The sequence below is a fragment of the Bison bison genome, unplaced genomic scaffold (assembly GCF_000754665.1).
Source record: "Bison bison bison isolate TAMUID 2011002044 unplaced genomic scaffold, Bison_UMD1.0 scf7180017864485, whole genome shotgun sequence".
NCBI lineage: Eukaryota > Metazoa > Chordata > Mammalia > Artiodactyla > Bovidae > Bison > Bison bison.
Genome location: NW_011495045.1, coordinates 7,524,166 through 7,532,403, shown reverse-complemented (window position 1 = coordinate 7,532,403; position 8,238 = coordinate 7,524,166). Strand labels below are relative to the sequence as shown.

Below are 8,238 nucleotides of genomic sequence, written 5' to 3'. Positions count from 1 at the left end.
CCAAATTAGTGTTTTTGTTTTCTTCAGATAAATATCCAGAAGTGGAATTGCTAGATCATACAGTAGTTTTATTTTTAATATTTTGAGAAACCTCCAGTTTTCCATAGTAACTTCTTTTAATTTCATTGATGCCTGCTCTAATTTTTATTATTTCTTTTCTTCTGCCTACTAATTTAATTCACTCTTCTTTTTCTGGTTTTCTGAGGTAGAAACTTAGATTATTGATTATAGAAATTTATTCTTTTCTAATATGTGCATTCAATACTATAAATTTTCCTCTAAGCACTGCTTTCACTGTATCTCACATATTTTAATAAGTTGCATTTTAATTTTTATTCAGTTGAAAGTGTTTTTTAAATTCTTGTGAGATATCTTCTTTGACTAATGTGTTGTTTAGAAATGGTGCCTAATCATAGCATATTTTGGAAATTTTCAATTACCTTTTTTTTCTCTTGATTTCTAGTAGACTCCACCATAGTCAAAGAGCAGACATTTCATTATTTCTATTCTCTTAAATTTGTTAAGGTGTATTCCAGAATGTGGTCTTGGTGAATGTTCCCTGTGAGATTGAGAAGAATGCATATTTTATGGGGTTTTTTTTTAATTTTGTTTTTTGTGGGTTTTTTTTTGTTGTTGTTGCTGTTTGTTTGTGTCTGTGCTGGGTCTTAACTGCCACATGCAGGATCTTTAGTTGTGGCATGTGGGATCTAGTTCCTTGACCAGGCCCAGGATCCCTGCATTGGGAGCACAGTCTTACCGCTGGACCATCAGGGAAGTCCTTGTATATTTTACTGTTGTTGGATGAAGTGGTCTGTAGATGTTATTATATCCACTTGATTGATGGTTCAACTATGGTTCAACTGATTGAGGTCGACTATGTCCTTACTGCTTTTTTGCCTTCTGGGTCTGTCCATTCTGATAGAGGGACACTGAAATCTCCAATTATGATAATGGATTCATCTATTTCTCCTTGTAACCCCCTTAGCTTATGCCTTACATGTTCTAATGCTGCATCACTTTTTTTTAAGCAAAGGTATCCTGTATAATTTTTTAAATTATATGAATACTTTAATGCAAATGCTTAGCATTTAAAATTATCAAAGCTTTATTTAAATAAAAAAATTTATTAAACAATGATGATTAACTCCAAGAATTATTTCATTTCTGCTATATAATTCTATATAATGCCAATCCTATGCGATACAATGAGAACTGCATCTTCACTATTCTTCACTCAAGGGCAGAGGAGGGAGTAATCAGACAGACACAAAGCAAAACACAATCCAAATATAGTGCTCCCGGGCTGATAAGTTTTGTTTTTACAGCTTAGTAAAAGCTTTATACTAAGTACTTAGTAAAAACTTTGTCACAGTTTAAGAATGCATGCTCTTTAAATAGAAATTACATATATACATTTAGTGTCTATAAACACTAGAAATATGTTAGACAGGGTAGGTCTATGTATTCTTCAAAAGTTGGGTAGGTTTTAAAAAGGATGAAGTAACATGACTTTCAAGGTCCAGGGGAATCCTGCCTGAAGGGTTTATCTTCATTGTGCAGGAGTTAAGGCATCTCTGGGACCCTTAGGGTTTGTCCAAACTGGATTTTCTGGTCTTCAGTATAGCAAGTGCATCTTTCACTCTGTGGTAAATAACATTCTTCACCTTAATTTATCTTCATGATTAGTATAAGTTTGTGACAGATACCAGAATTCCTAGTTAGTCAGAAGCATTAACATGCTCTGGAGAAACAAAATCTTCAAACACTTTGATGTGACTATGTAAGTTATGAACCTTGCATGTAATTCCAGCTGGGATAAATGCCACATCTCTAGGAACTGTATAAACTGTATAATAGCCCAGCCTTGAGTTCCATATTTTTTATGAAGATATTTTCTTAGTGATCAATCTAAATACCAGCTCTAATCACTGATAAGATCATGGTTGCAGGGTTTTCTTGAACATTCTCTTTTGATGCCTTTTTAAAGAATCTTCATATCTTCATATCTTTTTCATGTCTTAATTAACATATATTTGCCAGAAGGCTCCTGGCTTCTCTTCCAATAAATTGCTTTATTGTGAGTTCTTGAGAATTTCCATCTTGCACAACTTTAAGGACTTCCTGGTCACACTGTCCTTTGAGAATTCCCACATAGACCAGAACATTAGCCGTATCTGATGTCTCAGTAAAGACATTGCTCCACATTTTTAATCTTCTGGAGTAATTAATCCATAAGCATTATGGACCCCATTATGGGACCTCAGTCTGAGCAAATAAAGTAGTTAGGCAGTCTAGAGACAAAATTCAATTGTCAGCTCACCCTGCATACTCAAGTAACGGGATGCTGGCTTTGGTTTGGCCATCAAAGCTGGAGGACATGGCATCTCTGAACTTCCCCAATAGTCAGTCCTTAAGTATCAACATCATTAATTCTTTTTCATTTTCCAAGAGATTTGGAAAATCTTCAAATCCATTCCAGAAGTATCCTACTGTGGCTTCTGTGACGATTTCATTGTTCCTTGGTATAGCCTGAATGTTTGTGTCCTCCCAAAATTTGTATGTTGAAACCTAATCCCCAAGTGTGATAGTATTTGGAGGTGGGGCCTTAGGTTTGAAGGCAGAGCCCTCATGAATGGGATTAGTGTCTTTATAAAAGAGATCCCAGAGAGCTCCACCACCCCCTTCCATCACATGAGGACACATGAAGACAGCCACCTATGAACAAGGAGGTGGACCCTCACCAGATACCAAATCTACTGGCGCATTGACCTTGAACTTCCCATCTTCCAGAACTGTGAGAAATAAATGTTTGGTTTTTTTAAGCTATCCAGTCTATGGTATTTTGTTACAGCAACTCGAACAGTCCTACAATTTAGTAGATCTACTTCCTGGTCACCAAACACTTTGCTGAAGGAGTCGGGTTTCCAAAATTCAGTGTCCAGTTTATGATGGCTGGTTGCCCTTGTTTCCAGCACTCTCTGAACACATTCCAATTGCTCTTAATATTGGGATCTTGCAAGTACTGAAAGCAATTACTCCCACGGTCAGTAGTAAAGAGCATAGAATGCCAGGTATGTCCTGTGCCCTTGAGGTTCTTACATAAATCAGAGAAAGACATTTTTTACCAAAGAAGGAAAAATGTCATCAAGGATTTTTACTGTGCCCTTAAGTTCATTATATGTCTTTTTTCCCCTCCCTGTGGACATGCCTGCTGGTTAGATCTGACAGCCAGTTTAAAAGGGAAGCACTAATTGGACAGGCTGATTTCATGCGGCTAGCTGGCTTGGAGGCTGCACCGCTCCTCACAGATGCTCATTCCAACACTGAGAAATTCTGCAGGAGCATAGCACCAAGAATTTTTTTTTTCCCTGACTAAGGCATTCTGTTTTATGTCTTCCTTTGAGACTGACTTTGTAAAGAGTTCAAACTGCCTGTATGAACAAGGACAATTTGCCTCACTACTCTTAAAATGAACAGACTTCAACATCATAGAGGGTTTTTCTAAGAATGACCTGTGTAGGCATCAAGTTCCCTGGTTCATGTATTTAACTCTTCATTCATCTCAACCAAGAAAAAGTCTTGCAGATAATACCCCATTGGCAGTCTTCCCCCTTCATCTAGTAGCAATTCACACAAACTCCAAATTCACACTGAGGATACACTCAGTGCAAACTGAAGATGGTGGAATCACACGCATCACACATTTCCTGAACACCTTTGACAGCTCACTCCTAGCAACCCTCCAAGAGACGCTCTTACTATATGGTTGCACTGTGGACTTGGCTTCCTTTTCAGAAATTGTCATTTGATATAGATGTCTCCAACAGTGGCCTGGAGAAGGCAATGGCACCCCACTCCAGTACTTTTGCCTAGAAAATCCCATGGATGGAGGAGCCTGGTAGGCTGCAGTCCATGGGGTCGTGAAGAGTCGAACACTACTGAACGACTTCCCTTTCACTTTTCACTTTCATGCATTGGAGAAGGAAATGGCAACCCACTCCAGTGTTCTTGCCTGGAGAATCCCAGGGACGGGGAAGCCTGGTGGGCTGCCGTCTATGGGGTCGCACAGAGTCGGACACGACTGAAGCAACTTAGCAGCAGCAGCAGCAACAGTGGCCAGGATGTACTTTTCTAAACCCACATCAGTCCCTAACATTTTTGGTTACAGGTACCCATAAGCTAACTACTTCATTGTTATTAGAAACACTTTGACAAAGGCAAGGTTCTAATAACCTAGTGAATAAAGTTTTCTAGAATCTGTGTGAGGAGACTTGTAATCATACAGCTCCCTTTTCTCTTTCATCACTCACCTCAGAGAAACAGTGCCTAGGATGACTAAACTGACATTATTTCAAGTATACTAGGTCAGGAGTGCCTTGGGAAGCAGAAAATCTAACTAAACAAAGAATGTAGAGATTGGCGGTCATGGATGTTGGTCAACCACTAAGCCGTGTCATCAAGAGCCTAGACTTTATTTGCTCTATCATCCTTAGCTGTGTGGCTTCCTAGATGGTGCAGAGGTAAAGAAACTACCTGCCAATGCAGGAGACACCAGGGGTGTGGGTTTGATCCCTGGGTCAGAAAGATCCCCTGGAGTAGGACATGGTAACCCACTCCAGTATTCTTGCCTAGAGAATCCCATGGACAGAGGAGCTTAGCAGGCTACAGTTCATGGGGTCACAAAGAGTTGGACACAACTGAACATGTATGCACAACCTTGATCCTTAGCTGTTAGCTTTACATCTTTGTGTCTTTCGATTTATGGTCTCAAGATGCCCACTGAATTTTCAAGCAAAGAAGAAGAGGGAAAGATCACTTCCAGTCCCCACCATGCCTTTTATCAAGGAGGAAAAAGCTTTTCCAGAAGTCCCCTGTAAATACCTTTGCAAATTTCTTTGGCCAGTCTGGGTCATTTGGACACTCCTACCTCCAAGAGAATCTGGAAACCAACTGTATTGAAAAGAATAACAAAATTAGCTTAGACCAATTATGATTCATCCCCTGGAACTGGGCAGACTGCTGCCTGTATTAGTTGGCTATTGCTGTGAAAATGCTCGATAACAAGCAACCCCACATTCTTAGTGGTTTACAAGAACAAGCATTTGTTTCTTAATTATGATCGAGTAGGTCATTTGTGTGGAGTAGGAAATGGCAACCGACTCCAGTGTTCTTGCCTGGGAAATCCCAGGGACAGGGGAGCCTGGTGGGCTCTCGTCTCTGGGATCGCACAAAGTTGGACACGACTGAAGCGAGTTAGCAGCAGCAGCAGGAAATGGCAACCTACTCCAGTATTCTTGCCTGGGAAATCCTATGGACAGAGGAGCCTGGTGGGCTACAATCCATGAGGTCACAAAGAGTCAGACACGACTGAGAGACGAACACACACAGGTCATTTGTGACTCTGCTGGGTTTGACTAGGATCAACTGGACTTGAATGTAGGCTGTGTGTTTTCACGTCCGCTCCATGTATCTTCTTATTCTGGTACTACTGGCCACGTAGCTTATTCTTCTCATGGCAAATGATAGGTGCACAAGAAGCCAGGTACAATTTATACTAACACATTTAGAGGATCTGCTCATGTCCTGTCCAGTAACATTACATTTGCCAGACAAATCACCTGGCCAAGTCCAATACAAACTAGGCGAGAATATACGCTCTGCCTATTCCAGTGGAAAGTGCTAGAAAGTCATGTGCCAAAAGGTGCATTAATGGGTGTGTAGTTCTATTAGAGAGAATGAAGAATTGGGAACAAAAATTCAATCTGTCCCCTAATTCCACCAACCTGGGGAATGAGAAAGAAAGGAATGGCTCTTGGGTAGGCATCCAGAAGTGTCTTCCCACCAGAGTAGTCAAAAGAAGCCTTAGAAACTTCTTTTTCTGATTTAGTTAGCAGAGGGAAGAGGGGAAAGTAAGGAAACAGTAAAGTTACAGACTGCTTTCCTGGGCAGGGGTCTCCAGCTATAACATTGATGGCTAGTTGAATAGGCTGACAGACTGTATCACAACTCAAACTCTCAGTTTCACAGTCTGACCGCCTGCAAATAGCCTGCGTGTCTCTGATGCAGGAGGTGCCAGGTATGACACTAAGTACTTCGAATGCATTAACTCACTTTATCTTCACAACAAATTTATGAAGCTTTTTCACTTTACAGTTAAGTGGTCAGGGGACTTAGGCAGCTGCGCACACATGGCAAAACCACTAGCGAAGCCCAAATCCCTCTGATTTCATTCACTCAGCCATCTATTACTCACCAGGTGCTGACTGAGGATGCAGGCCAATAACACAGTCCCTGACCTCCAGGACTTCAGATCTCAGTCTCTAAGTTTCCCAGCCCACTGGACTTTACATGTCAACTAAAAAAAATTGAGTCCAAGACAAATGTGTTTTATTTTTTAAATCAATATACTTTATGCCAGTTACACTTCTAAAAGCTTATCATGATATATTCCAATAAACCATCATGCCTACTCTTGGAGATAAGTACTATTATTCCACAATTTAAGTATGAATGAACTGAGATCCTGAGAGGTTTCCTTTGTTACCTTAGTGAGAGGGAATGTTCTCACATCATGTATGGATGTGAGAGTTGGACCATAAAGAAAGCTGGGCACTGAAGAATTGATGCTTTTGAACTGTGGTGTTGGAGAAGACTCTTGAGAGTCCCTTGGACTGCAAGGAGATCCAACCAGTCAGTCCTAAAGGAAATTAGTCCTGAATATTCATTGGAAAGACTGATGCTGAAAGCTGAAACTCACCTGACGTGAAGAATTGACTCATTGGAAAAGACTTTTATGCTAGGAAGCACTGAAGGCAGGAGAAGGGAACGACAGAGGATGAGATGCTTGGACGGCGTCACTGACTCGATGGACATGAGTTTGAGTAAGTTCCGGGAGTTGGTGATGGACAAGGAAGCCTGGTGTGCTGCAGTCCATGGGGTCTTAAAGAGTTGGTACCCAACTGAGTGACTGAACTGAACTGAGAAACGGATGGAGCAGAATTAGAAACCAAGCCACTTGACTCCAGAATCCACCTTTTCACCACACCTGCCATGCACAGTCCATGACCAGTAGAAAATAGATTTCTTCAAGTAAAGTAATAAATCAATACAGCGTTTTCTGATGCATTTTCTCATTAAAAGATATTAGTTATAAACTTATTGCATAAAGGCCTGTTAACTACTTTATGTTAAAAAGGGTTCCTCACACTTAACACAGGCTTTCCGGGTGGTACTCAGTTCAGTTCAGTCGCTCAGTCGTGTCCAACTCTTTGCGATCCGATGAACCGCAGCATGCCAGGCCTCCCTGTCCATCACCAACTGCCAGAGTCCGCCCAAACTCATGTCCATTGAGTCCGTGATGCCATCCAACCATCTCATCCTCTGTTGTCCCCTTCTCCTCCTGCCCTCAACCTTTCCCAGCATCAGGGTCTTTTACAATGAGTCAACTCTTCGCATCAGGTGGCCAAAGTATTGGAGTTTCAGCTTCAGCATCAGTCCTTCCAATGAACACCCAGGACTGATCTCCTTTAGGATGGACTGGCTGATCTCCTTGCAGTCCAAGGGACTCTCAGGTCTTCAACACCACAGCTCAAAAGCATCAACTCTTCAAAAGCGCCAGGTGGCGCTACTGGCAAAGAATCCACCTGCCATTGCAAGAGATCCAAGAGACACAGGTTCGATCCCTGGGTTGGAAAGATCCGCTGGAGTAGGAAGTGGCAAACCACTCCAGTATTCTTGCCCGGAGAATCCCATGGACACAGAAGCCTGGCGGGCTACAGTCCATGGGGTCACAAAGAGTCGGACACAAGTGAGCACGCTTAAAACACTTGGGGTCATGGGTCTGGTATTTTTTTAGTGTTTCAAAATTATAAACTAAGAGAGAAGATATCAAAATATAAAATGACAGTTGTCGTTTCTTTTTCTTTAAATCTCACAGACTGGATTTCATTGATTCCACTATTTTATCTGCTTGATGTTCACATAATACTTTACAACTGCTAATTAATCACACTACATTTTAGCCATAATTATTAAAATCACCTCGTATTCGGGTGCTGGAGGCACCTTTGGAGCCCTCTTGCCTGCCAGTTCCACCGAAGAGTCACAAGTGGGGCGGCAGCCCGTCACTCCGGCTCCTGGTCCCCAGCCACCTGGCGACACAACTGCGGGGCGATTTGTCAGCACCCGGGCGGCGCTGCTAAGCGCTGATTCCCCAAAGCTGTGGGGCTGCCCGCCGCC

General features: G+C 41.7%; 1 pseudogene; it reads right to left on the bottom strand.

Annotated features, from left to right (window-relative positions):
• Nucleotides 1-1,583: 1,583 nt before the first annotated feature.
• The window catches only part of LOC105005087, a 36,057-nt pseudogene continuing 29,402 nt past the window's right edge, over nt 1,584-8,238 (bottom strand).